This window comes from Orcinus orca, chromosome 18 (assembly GCF_937001465.1).
Source record: "Orcinus orca chromosome 18, mOrcOrc1.1, whole genome shotgun sequence".
NCBI lineage: Eukaryota > Metazoa > Chordata > Mammalia > Artiodactyla > Delphinidae > Orcinus > Orcinus orca.
Genome location: NC_064576.1, coordinates 55,730,339 through 55,743,165, shown reverse-complemented (window position 1 = coordinate 55,743,165; position 12,827 = coordinate 55,730,339). Strand labels below are relative to the sequence as shown.

Below are 12,827 nucleotides of genomic sequence, written 5' to 3'. Positions count from 1 at the left end.
TGAATGGAATGCTGTGTGAAGCACCAAGTTTAGACAGAGGGCAGAGATTAAAATTGGATGGTTAGGTGGGTGTCAAAATATGAAGACCCTTTTTTTAGGTAAAGAAATGCATTGTCATTCTGTTATCAGTAGTGAGCCATTTTGCTTGAGACTTGAGCAGATTTGTGTCAGGTAGACATTCTCAGGGGACAGATTGAAGACTAACCTTGTCTAGGTTGGGGCTGGGGGGAGGGAGTGGCTTAAGTAGATTCAGGGAGACTAGTAAAGACTCTCGGATGCAGATCTGTCTCAGGGAGATAAGAACAGACGGTCGGGAGGGAACATGAAGAATTTACGAGGTAGAGTCCGTAGTTCTTGGCAACTCATGTGGCAGAGTGGTAATCAAGAGTGATTGATGAATCTAAGGATGCTTCATGGTGGTACCATAGACTAAGGAGAAAATTGGTGATATTAGCATCCTGTGGCTGCTGTAACAAATTACTACAAAATAGTGGTTTGCAACAGTACAAAATGGTTATCTTATAATTCTGGAGGCCGGAAGTCTGCAAAGGGTTTCACTGGGCTAAAATTAAGGTGTCAGTATGGCTGCATTCCCTCCAGACACTTTAGGGAGGAATCGCTTCTTCCAGCCCCTAGAGGCTGTTCACATTTTTTGCTTCATGGCCCCCTTCCGTCTTCAGAAGCAGCAATGGCCAGTCAGGTCTTTCCCACATTGAATCACTCAACACTGACTCTTCTGCCTAACGTGTATCAGCACCTTTGTGACTGTGTATTGAGCCCAACCAGATAATTTCAAGATCCTTAACCAACTCATATCTGCAAAATCCCTTTTGCCACATAATCAGAGATTCTGGGGATTAGGGCATGGGCATCTTTGGGGGACCATCATTTCGTCTCTCTTGGTTGGGACGGAGAAAGTGAGTTCAGTTTATGCATATGCAGTTGAGAAACACCTGGGGAAATTTGGGTACAGGATTCTTATCTGAGATAGAGATTTTGATGACATAAGACTTTGATTTTAGTTTTGGGTTGAAACCGTGAATAATATTAAGCTCTGAAGTGACAGCGCATGTGGTGTGAGATGAGATGAGGGCTGAGTATGGAAGTCTGGGGACCACTGAAATATAAGGGCAGGTAGAGAAGGAGAGGTCTGCAAAGATAAGGGAGCATGAGAGAAGCAGGAGGAAAACCAAGAGCTGGCATCTCAAATATCTAAGAAGGGCACATTCTGAAGGAGGGATGGATCAACGTGAGGGGCAGGCCAAAAATAAAGCACTACATTTCCCTTCTAGGAAAGCGCTAGGTATGTCAACTTCTTTGTTTTATGTGGTCTTAAAATAAACTGTAGCTCCTGTATTCAGAATGATCCAGAAATTTGTCATGTCATTAGATTTCATTGCTTTTGAAGTGGCACCTGATCGCAATGTAACAGGTTTATGTTGAAAGTCCAGTTCTCAAAAAGTGTATCAACAATGGTCGGAGTATGACCTTTTGGTACCGTTCTAACGTAGTGTCAGTTTCTCACGTTATACCCCATAGTCTCTGCTCTGTTTAATATTCTGTTCTTAGCAAACCTTCTGGTGCAGTTCTGATAGGACTGTTGACCCCGCTGCACATAACAAATTACACATACATTTTGAAACTCGACATTATGACTGTCTCGCAAGTTTACACATTTCCAGTGAAATTTTAGAACACAGGTTAATATCTGGGCTTCGTGAAAATGAAAACGTGAAGAGGATGAGTATGCATAGCAGGGTGTGTGTGTGTGTGTGTGTGTGTGTGTGTGCGTGCGTGTGTGTGTGTGTGTGTGTGTGTGTGTGTGTGTGTGGAGTACCTGCTTAACCAACCAACAAGCTAATGAAACCAACACTTCATCCTGACTCCTTTACTCACTTATTCCCCACCCCCCATGCCTTGAATTGATGGTTTAGCAGCTTTTTGGCTTCTGCAGTAGTTGTTGCTGTCAGCTTACTGGCTGGCTGAAGGTAATTAGAGTTCCTCCGTCAGGAGCTTGAGCACATTTCATGCTGCCCTGATTCCAGCTGTGGGGTGAGAGTGGGGCTGGCGTTGTTACTGCCCTGCTGACTTTCAGATTCTAACTTTTTGTTCTGTGCACACGCAGGAACATTTTAAGGAAAACCATTTCTCACAAGTGTTCAGCTTGCTTTCTGCATTTATATTCTGGATTTTTATGTGTCCGTGCACCAGAACGTTCAAGTAGGGAAGGATTGGTGCTTGGGATGATTGGCATACAAAGGCACCTAAAACATGGCCCTTACCCTCAAAAAAGTTTCCAGTCTAATAGGAGAAGTAGTGCCTTACAGGCATAAATATCTGTATACGGGGTTAAATACATGTGCTATGAGAGAGAGGCGGGAGGGAGGGAGGGAGGGAAGGAGGGGTGGGGAGAGAGAGAGAGAGAGAGCGCGAGAGTGCTTTTCAGTGGTTTAGCAGGAGAGAGGTTTCTGATTGTGGAGAGAATCAAGGAAGCTTTTCTTATGAGTTAATATTTAAATGCGGTTTTGATGGGTGGATAGAATATTTAGAACTGGGAGGAAGTTGGGGCCCATGACATTCCAAACACAGATACAAAATTAGCAGAGGTGGGCTTCCCTGGCGGCGCAGTGGTTAAGAGTCTGCCTGCCGATGCAGGGGCACGAACAGGACACGGGTTCGTGCCCCGGTCCGGGAAGATCCCACATGCCGCAGAGCGGCTGGGCCCATGAGCCACGGCCGCTGGGCCTGCGCATCCGGAGCCTGTGCTCCAGGGAGAGGCCACAACGGTGAGAAGCCCGCGTACCGCAAAAAAAAAAAAAAAAAAAAAAAAAAAAAAAATTAGCAGAGGTCAAGGGATAAGAAATAGCATTAAGTATGTGGAAGGCTGAATGACATAGTGTGGCTGTCATTGGAGTGGTGGGATTAATGTGGAAAGGAAAACTATCATTCTCTAAAAGACGTCAAGTTTCCTAGTGAGGAATTTGGTGTTGACAGATTTCTTCCTAAGGTTTTTATTCTTTACCTTCCTGGAATAAATTCCATCTGGCCATGCATATTATTTTATTTGTTACCGGATTCTGTTTGTCAATATTTGGTTTCAGATTTCCGCATTGCTATTCCTGAGTTTGCACTATAGTTTTCTATTTGGTTTGGTCTGTCAGGTTTTGGTATCAATGTTACTATTGCTTTGTAAGAAGAACTTGGAGATCACCCTTGTCTTTTTTTTCCTTATGCTCTGGAAGAGTTTATATGATATTAGAATTATCTGTAACTTTAAAGTTCTGGCAGATTGTACTGTGAAACCATCTAGGCCTTGTGTGTGTGTGTGTGTGTGTGTGTGTGTGTGTGTGTGTCCAGTTTTGGGGGTAACCATTTACTTTCTTTATTTGCATGGTAGTTGGTCTGAATAGATCTTTCTTTTTCTGGAGGCAGTTTGTGATACCATATGTTCTGTAAAATTATCTCTTTCATCCAAGTTTTGAAGTCTATTTGTATAGAGTTGAGCAGAGAAATTTCTTACGATTTTTTTAGAAATGTCTTCTATAGCGGTGTTATTTATCTTTTATTGTTTCTTATGTTGTATAATTGTATCAGCTTTCTTCCTTATCCCCTGTGATTTGGTTAGCTAACAGTGTAAGTACTAGCCTTTTGATTTATTTATTAATCCTCTACTCTTTTTTCTTTTAATTAATTTATACTTATGTATATTCCTTTTTCTGCTTTCTGTAGTTTTTGTTTCTTTTAACATCCTGACTCAAATGCTCAATTTATTTTTTATTCATTCTTGTTTATTAATAAACTGTTTAAGTCTATGAATTTTCCTTTGAGCACTGCTTTAACTACCCCATAGGGGTTTTTTTCCATATAGTTGTTTCCTAGATGTTATTTTCTTGACCCCCAAATTATGAGAGGGTTAAAATTTTTGGAAGATATGGTATACTTTTTTCTAATTTTGTTAGTAATTAACAGATTTATTGCATCATGATAAAAGAATGTTTTCTACACTTTCCTATTTGGTGAAATTTATGTCTTATTTGTGGCATAATACATTGTCAAATTTTGTGCCTGTTTGACAGATACTGGAAAAGAAGATATTTTCTTTGTTTTCAGGGTACAGGTATGATCTGTACTAATTAGATCTGCTATTTAAATTATTAGATAAATTGTTAGTTTTCAGATTATTAAATCTGATTATTAAATCAGATTATTATTAAATTATTGGTTTTCAGATATTCCAAATTATTACCTGTTGTTTTGTACACTTGATGTATCACAAGTGGAAAGAGATAAATAATTTTCTGCTCCTATCTGTTTCTATATTTTATCCTCATGTCCCCTGTTGACATTTTGGGTAGGGACAATTCTTCATTGTGAATGTCTGCCCTGTGTGTTGCAGGATGTTTACCTTCTCAGGCTTCTATACAGTTTAGGCCGGTAGACTCCTCCAATTTATTCTGACAACCGAAAATATCCCCTAGGTTTGTAGAAACAGTATCATTTGTAACTTAGAACCACTCGTGGTTGGAAAATATGTTTTTAAGTCTTTCTTTCCTCTCATTTATATGATAGTTCTATGTCTTATGAGAAAATTTAAGATTTTTTTAAAAAATTATTTTAAATTATGTATGAAACAATTGATTTCCTTTCTGAGGTTCTGATGAAATTAATTAAATAGTGATGGCAGAAGAAGCCAGTAGGAATCAGAGATTGCTAAAATTGCTTGAGTCAGACCCTTTCCATTCCAATATTTTGCTCTCGTTAGGGTGCAAGAAACTGCAAGAAAGGTCTACCAAATAGACTAACTCTTCCAATAGCCTTAAAATAAGTCTATACATTTCAACAGAATCCTGACTTTCATTACCATCTGCTGCAATTAATCTCCCAACGGGCAAGCTGTGTAAAATTGACAAGTTCTTGAATGTAAATATGGCATACTAAATAACATACATACATGAAATTTTAAACTAAATTCTTTAGTTCTAAAATAAATTCCTAAAGACTCAAGCAAATTTCTGTATATATAACACAAAAAACATCAGGATTCCATTGAAAGAGGGCGGAACCTTATCTATAAAAATAAACTCTGACGTTCTTAGAACTCAAGATGAGCTTCCTAAAAATTGTATGCAAACAGTGTGGAAGGAATATAACAATTTCAAAGTAACTTTTGGTTAGCTCATCAGAATTTGAAAGAATCCCCCTGAATGTGTGGATAGGATTTGAAACAGCTTAGCTGAAGCTAACACACATTGACATCAAAGTCTTTTTTAGGGTGGTTGAAAATGACTTTCACTGCTAGAAAGGAGAATAAGTGTGTATTTTTAGGTATTCACCTGAGCCTACGGAACTGCTCTTAGGGCAGCTATTCTGGTCAGCACTTGAAAATACCTGGTAGAGAAGCTGCTCCACATCCACCACTGGTGAGAATTAAGTTATAATATGTCTGTGGATGCTCATAACATTACTTGTTGGTACTAAAAGGGTCCATTATAGTTTACAAAAACTAAGAAGGCTGAAGGTCAGCTGACTCAGCACGTGCAGATTGCTACTTTGTAGTGAATAGGATATGATAAAAATCCACTTAATGTAAAAATGAATGCAGAATGCCGTTTAATGGTCTTTCCTGGTGTTGCAGGTGATGTCGGATTTTGTGTTTCTAAAGGACATGAGTGTCCCAGGTTATGTCTTGGTACCACAGGTTTAGAAGAAGCCCACTGATTCATTCTTTCACTGTGAACCTAGATTTAGATTTTTCAGGTCTCACCTTCCTTTGAAAAGACCCGCTACCAGCTGCTTACACCTGGGTGGGCCCCCTGCACACATAGCCCTTACCGCCGAGCCCTGCCCTCTCTGGTGGTTGTCTTGGTGGTCATCTCAAAGAACTCCTTGAGACTGCTTTTCCCTACTCTATCGAGGGTCTCTCTGGGACAGGTCGGCTTGTTCCCAGTTTCCTACACGTCTCTCTGCGGTAAGACGTGGCCTTCTTTCAATGTGAATATATTTGCATTCTTCCTTTCCGATTAAGAATGAGTGGTTAGCTGAAGCTAGCACACATTTGCACATCTCAACGTCTGCAGTTTCTTCCCTTCAGGCTCCTTTTAGTTTGCTTTATCATGAGCCTTCTAAGCAAGTCTTAACATTTTGTGTGTCTCCAAGACATCTGAGCCCCGGTCCCCATGTTCATCTACCCCTCATTCCTTGTAGTCTCGTGAGGAGGTCAGGAACATAGACACCAATGGTCAGAAGTCAATGGGAAGTTCCCCATGTACAGGAAAGACATCAGCTCTCTTGTGAAAATAGGGCAAATGTACCTGCTGAGTACTGGAGCCTAAAATGCTCTCTGTTTTTGCACTGGGGAACTGTGCTATATCCTTCTTAGCTTCAGTTTACTGTGTTAGTCATGACCATAGGATCTTAAGGTTGGGAATAGGAAGGGGGATGTTAAAAGTTATCTCATGGAAATGGTTTTCTGCTGTGTAAATCCTCTCTCCAGCATCTCCATCAAGTGGATAATTAAATCTCTGTTTGAACACCTCTGGGTACAGAAAACTCACTCCTAAAACCATCTAAGGATTAAAAATCCTACATTTTGTTAAGCCACTATTCTTTTCTCTCTGAGTGCTTAGTAGGTTCCAGGCATCATTCTAGACACTTTTAGTTGTCAGGCAACTCTGTGACATACCTTGATTTTACCGATGAGGAAACCCAAGCCATAGAAAGGTTAAGTAGCTTACCCAGGGTCACACACTAGAAGAAAAAAACATAAGGAACTAGAATTCCTATCTAGGCAATAGGATTTCTGGTCCCATGCTCTTAATTAATCCTACAATACTCAGTAAATCGAGGATGACCTATAGACTAGATGTAAACTTAATAAGTCTTCCAGTTATAAAGCTTTATAAATCATGGAGGGAAGAGATGGGATGTGGAATTAAGTCAGGTAATAATATTTGAGTTCCTTGTTCATTCATTCGTTCATTCGTTCAGCAAAGGTACCTTCTGTGACTTGGCACTCTTATAGATGCTGCGGATAAGCAGTGAACGAGACATACCAGCTGGACTGAAATCAAGCTGACATTCTAGAAAGAGGAAGGCAGACGCAAACAGATAGTGAACAGGAAAGTATCAGATAATGATATGAGGGAAATAAAACAAGGTGACTGTATTGTAACTGTTGAGTGATTCTGCTTTTGATAGGAAGGCCTTTCCGAGGAAGTAACATTTGAATTGAGAGCAAATATTTGACTTTTCATTCATTATTATTAAGAATTAGAAATAAAAGTTTTCATATGTGTCAAAATTTTTGGAAACAAAATAAAATCCTTCTGGATCAAAGTGTATTTTTCCCGGGCTTCCCTGGTCTCGCAGTGGTTGAGAATCCGCCTGCCAAGGCAGGGGACACGGTACGAGCCCTGATCCAGGAAGATCCCACGTGCTGCAAAGCGACTAAGCCCGTGCACCACAACTACTGAGCCTGCGCTCTAGAGCCCATGGGTCAAAGCTACTGAAGCCCGCACGCCTAGAGCGCATGCTCCGCAACAAGAGAAGCCACAGCAATGAGAAGGCTGCGCACCTTAACAAAGAGTAGCCCCGGCTCGCCGCAGCTAGAGGAAGCCTGCGCGCAGCAACAAAGACCCAACACAGCCCAAAATAAAATAATTAATTAATTAATTAAAATATGTATATATTTTTTCCCAACTTACCTCTTCCCCTTTATTTAGAATACAGTTGAGTTCGAGTCAGCTCTTAGCTGAGATAACTTTTGTTGATATTTCCAGGTTGTATTTAAGTCTTTCCTAACCAGAAGAGAAGCCAAATGGTCTCATCTGCCTTGATGTCTGTCCTGTGATTTTGATGATCTCTTGGTGTTCTTCCCAAGTTGTGTTTAGGTCTGTACATCTTGCTTGTATCAGAAGCCAGATGGCTTCAAATGGCTGTCCTATGGATGTCAGATAAACTCTGAACAAAGCTAGTTTTGTTTTGTTTTTTCCTCCTTTCTCTCTAACTATACATGACATGAACATTTTATTGGATTGTCCATAGGCTCAATCAAGTCTCTGGTTCCTATTTCCCTTTCTCTGTAGTTTCCCATTTTAAATAGCTCTTTACTCCAAGGGTTCTGTGATTGTGGGTAATTACAGTAGCTGTGGCTTTAAGGATTAAGGCTTTCCTCTGGAAGAACTATGAATTAGGATGGAGACATGGAAACAGACAGAGATTGATAGAGAATGCCAAGAGTTTGAAAAGTCACTTGGGGTTGCTCTAAATGTCTGAGCTTTCTGCCTGGAATACTCCTTCCACAGTTTGCATGGTTAAAAAGAAAAAATCCTACTCATCTTAGAAGATTTATATAAAACAGCTGCCATTATCTTTTCAAGCTTTTCCTGGCACCCATTTTTTTACCCAGGCCCATCCTCCACCTGGCCATCGCTCCTTCCTAAGCAGCTGTGTCCTGGATACGGCTATCTGGCATAAGGCCTGTAGTGCTTGATGGCATGTACATACAACTCTGAGCTACACTGAGATCCTTGAAGTCAGGGACCAGGGACCAGGGACCATGCCATCTTCTTGTTTTGTTATTTTTTATTGAAATGAAATTCACATAACAAAAAAACATTTTTTTAAGATTTATTTTTTTGATGAGGGACATGTTTTAAAGTCTTTTTATTGAATTCATTACAATACTGTTGCTGTTTTATGGTTTGTTTAGGTTTTTTTTGGCCCTGAGGCATGTGGAATCTTAGGTCCCCGACCAGGGATCGAACCCTCTGCATTGGAAGGCAAAGTCTTAACCACTGGACCTCCGGGAAAGTCCCACAAAAAAACATTTTAAAGTGAACAATTCAGTGGCATTTCGTACATTCACAGAGTTACGCAACCACCATTGCTATCTAGTTCCAAAACAGTTTCTTCATCCCCAAACGGAAATCCCATACCGGTCAAGCAGTTCTCTCTGTCCCTCTACCCCCTCAGCCTCTGGCAACCACTTCTCGTTTATTTTTGTATCCTCCAGGGCCTTGAGCAACATCTGGCTCAGAGTGAGTGCTTAATCAATGTTTATCAGAATAATGAATGGACTACAAATTTCTGAAAGGAGAGGAACTGTCTCTATTTCAATTGCCTCATTCATTCCTTCTATTTTGGACTAACCAGCGTGAACCAGTGTGCTGGGGGCAGGGTAGGGAGCTGTGAATGACACAGACAGTCCTTGCCCTCCTGAAGCTTATAATTGAACCCAGTGCTATCCAACAGATATATTATGTGATCCACATATATAAACCTTCTAGCAGTCACATGTATTAGTTTTCTGTTACTGCTGTAACAATGACCACAAACTGAGTGGCTTAAAACAACCCACGTTTATTCTCTTATAGAACTGAAGGTCAGAAGACTAATGTAGTTCTCACTGTGCTAAAAATCAAGGTGTCAGCTGGGCTACATTCCTTCTGGATGAATTCACGTAAAGCCTTCCAAATCTGATCGATACATGTTTTACATGAAAGCGCTTCTCAGTTTGAACTAGCCACGTTTCAAGTCTCAATAGCCTCGTGTGACTAGTGCCTACCATATTGGACAGCCCAGATCTAGGGGGGATAGAGAGACATGGAAAAATAAGTACAACTGTGATATGTATTAAGAAAAAGCACAGAGTCCTGTGAGATCACACTATAGGGAACCTAACCCCACTGGTGTGGGAAGATTTCCTGGATAAAGAAGAAACCTGAATAACAGGTGGGTTGGGTCTTAAAAAGCAGGAGAGTTGAGATACTCTCCTTCTCTCCCAGTTTAAAACCCTCAGATAGCTTCTGTTGTCCTATGGCAAGATTTGGGGATTTGGGGCCAGTTAAGGATATGGGGCCAGTCTAAGTAGGGAAATGATGAGACTAGATATGCATTTCTAAGACAGGCAGTTACTCTGCCTGTTAAGGATTTGGGGCCAGTCTTCAGTAGGGAAATGATGGGACTAGATGTGCATTTCTAAGACAGGCAGTTAACTCTGACTGCTTTTAAGATCCCATGTTCTTCATTCTCAACATTTCTCCCTCAGTTGTCTTTTTCATTGAAGAAAATATTTTTTGTTCCATTATCCACTCTCACAAGTTTCTCGTTAGACTACAAGGTCAATACATTTCAACAGAATATAAATTATTTCATATTTTTTCCTTTTAGTCTTTGGGAACTTATGTATTACAATGTATTTCTAGGATGTGCTTCCCAGGCATTAATTAGCCCTTAGATACAGTCAAGGTGTACATCCTCATCCCTTGTAACTAGTAGAAGGTCATGCCCCCTGTGTTGGTTGATCTTAGAAAGGAGAACCTGGTGTAAAATTCCAAATGGCCAGGCAGGCGTTTTATTGGGTGAAGAGAACTTCAGCCGGCACTTTGCTAAATGACTGAGGAATCTGTGTCTTATTCTTCTGGTGACAGTCCTAGTTTTGCTGTTCTGAGCCACTGGGATAAATGGTCAGTTGTTAATAACCACAGTATAAAGGCATCCTGGAACACGAACCTCTGGAGAAGAGTTTAAGGATTGATGGGTCAGCAGGAAGGCAGAGGCACTTCTTAGGAACAGTTTAATAAAACTGATTTTAGATGCCTGGAAATATGGCCTGAAAGCTGCCTGCTGAAATCTTCTATGTCACTTGCCTCTGTCCAGAGAGTAGCTGATATATTTTCCACTCATCAGAGGCAGGGCATGGAGGGCAATGAAAGCAGCAGTGGTGGAGTTTCCTGAGATTGACCTAGTTTGTTTTACGAAAACAGTCTAAGCTTGGCAGACTTTCCTCTCAACTCTCACCTGGTTGAGAGGAGGCAGGTAGTGCTTGCTTCTTTGTCCACAGAGACCTCAGAGATTGAAAGTGTCAGATGGAGTCCAACTTCCTCATAGCTCTCATTAACACACCAAATGAGAAGGCCGTCCTCAGTCCTCTGCCTCCTTTTAGGAGGTCTTTATACTGATGTGTTTTCAGTAAAGTTAAATATTAAAGGGCCAGGTGATTCTCTCCATACTTGATGCTTGCACCTTTCCTTTCAGAATGGAAAATATTCTTTAGTTATAGGTGCTTAAAACAAATTTTAAATTCAGGTGAACTTTAGCCCAAACCTTGTAAAGCAGTAAACTCCCGCCAAGCATCTGGGTCTCTCCTGTGCCCTCCCTCCAGGAATACTGTCTTCCGTGTTGCTGCTGTCTCTTGCCCAGTTTGTCTACCTCTCAGGTGGTTAAAAAGAGCTTGAGTCTTCCTGGTCCTGTTTGTCTTCTGTATCCCATGACGCTATGTATCTTCTTAGTCTTGTCTCTGTTTTCAGACCCCACTTTGCAGAAACTTCCCTGAGGGAAGGAAAAAGAACATCCTGCCTTAATTGGTCCATTTCCCTCTCTGCCCCATTTCAGTCTGATGCACAGTCCCTAGAGCATCAAGCAGGTGCAGGCACGGTGCAGTTCGGAGTCTCTCATCCTGGATGTCAGTCACTGCGGAGGAATCTTGAGTGTCCTGGATCTTCCACACCCCGTATCTCTGCAGCGAATCAGTGCAAATATCCATGTAGTGATTCTGGAGCAGGGAGTCCCCTACGATGATAAAGTATGTTTGTCGGAAACCTGTGGTTCCTCTTGACTGAGAATTCGAGCATGACAGGTGTTGAGACAGCACAGATGCCCTGCTGGGATTAAAGTGGAAAATGAAAGTCTGTTTTGATCAGCAGCGGAAGTGCCAGCATTCTGCACGTCCTCGCGTGTCTGATAGTGAATTACAAAGACGGGAAGCTTGGAGAGCAGCGCATGTGGCGCACACGTCCAACCGCTTCCATTAACGTCTTCCAAGCTCTGATTTTAACCCACAACGTTAATTTTAGTAGAAATTAATGGATTATAAGTTGGAGGTCAAGGGAATGGAGTGGGTACATGCCGCCGAGAGGCTGAAAGGACTCTTTCCTTCGCAGAATCCATTGACCACACCGCACTTTTCTCATTGGCTGGGAGTAGCTGTTCTGTGATTCAGTTTCCTGATTGGCATCTTTATAACCTTCTAAGACCCCTACCTATCTGAAAAGCCCTTCCCATGGGCCCTTGTTTTCTCCTATCAGATGGACACACATATTATATTACATTTTAAATAGCGCTTAGGCTGCTCTATGCAGCACTAGCCTTGAAGATTTGCCATCCATGTTGTAATTTTGGGAGAGAAAATTGGTTAAATGACAGGAGAAATATGGCACAAAATTCTTTCTCAGTTTCGTTCTCTGTTCTAGTCATCCGTATCCCTGTCACTGACCTCATTAGGTCAAGGGCTTCAAAGCATTTTGAACAGAATTGGCCTATGTTTTTGGTGACTGTGGTACGCATTTTATCATCTGAACAGTGCTTTTCTCTCCTGTTTGGAGGGAACAATGGTTTCCGCATATCTCTGATTTTTAAATTGAAAAGCTAGTATTACATGGTGCATTTTGCCTGAGGGAAGGCTTTCAAGCAGGAAACGGAAGTTGGCCTCAGTTTTCCCACCAGTCACAGAACTCCTCAAACTATCACCAGCAGCGGTTAAAGACCAAGCAAGTGAATTAACCTCTGTGGCAAGACTGATTTTGGGGGATGCTGTTCTTTTAACTGTCTTCAGATTATCTCAGGCACCCAAGGCAAACAATATATTGACTAGCATGGGTCTGACTCTCTAAGGAAGGTTTTTTTTAATTAGAATGATAATAGGAAAAAAAAATGAGTCTCGGTCATGTTGAATACGGACTGTGGCATGAAACATCTGTAGCCCTCTGTGGACGTCTGGGTAACATACTTGCTGGGCTGTGCTGCTAGCTCACATCTGGAATAGCTCC

At 41.3% G+C, this 12,827-nt stretch overlaps 1 protein-coding gene across 10 annotated transcripts in view; it reads left to right on the top strand.

Annotated features, from left to right (window-relative positions):
* Nucleotides 1-12,827, top strand: part of ENOX1 (ecto-NOX disulfide-thiol exchanger 1) — a 609,533-nt gene that overhangs the window by 212,397 nt on the left and 384,309 nt on the right. The gene's annotated exons all lie outside the window — the stretch shown is intronic.